The sequence below is a fragment of the Triticum dicoccoides genome, chromosome 3A, assembly GCF_002162155.2.
Source record: "Triticum dicoccoides isolate Atlit2015 ecotype Zavitan chromosome 3A, WEW_v2.0, whole genome shotgun sequence".
Classification (NCBI taxonomy): Eukaryota; Viridiplantae; Streptophyta; class Magnoliopsida; order Poales; family Poaceae; genus Triticum; species Triticum dicoccoides.
In genome coordinates this window covers 48622673-48623371 of record NC_041384.1, presented here as the reverse complement: position 1 = coordinate 48623371, position 699 = coordinate 48622673, and positions in this window count along the sequence as shown.

Genomic DNA, 699 nt, shown 5'->3' with positions numbered 1-699 from the left:
GACACACAAGCAGTGACTGTTGGATGGCCATCCAACGGCCATCGTGCTTCTTCAATCTCTGCTCTTCCTGCTCCAGCCGCTCAAACAGGCGCCGGTGGAATTGCCTGCTCCCTCCTCCCCACGGCCGGCTCTGCTGCCGCGTAGGCCTCACCGCCCCACCATACTCCCATTGCTGGCCTAGCCATCCCTCTACTCACCCACACCTGCTGTTATTCTCCGGCGACGGTAGACGAACTAGTAAACCCTCGTACAGTCGTACTCCCCTCCGCATGGGAAACAACTGCCTAGTCTTCCCTACCTCCGTGTTGTTGCCTTCCTAGGCCTCGCCGTCGTCCACCGCCCTGGTGCTCTCGGCGCGGCCTGGTCAACATGGTCAACGACCGACATGCATCTGAAGTGGACTGTACGTGGAGAGGCCGACAGCTGGGTCCATGGCCGCACGCAAGGAAATGCCTCCTTATTAGGCGCAAAATAATGATTCCTCCACCTGACATCAGGGACCCACCGAAAGGGCCTCTGTATTTGACGAAAAAAATGTTACCGCCGCTGACAGCTCGGACCCACCAGCTATATCTTCGCACGCAAGGAAGTGCCTCCTTATTACGCTAAAAAAAATGAATACCCCCTGCTAGCTGGGACCCACCTTGGTGGGAGGCTGACTTGTGGGCCTACTACGTTGACGGGGACGGAGGGCTTTGT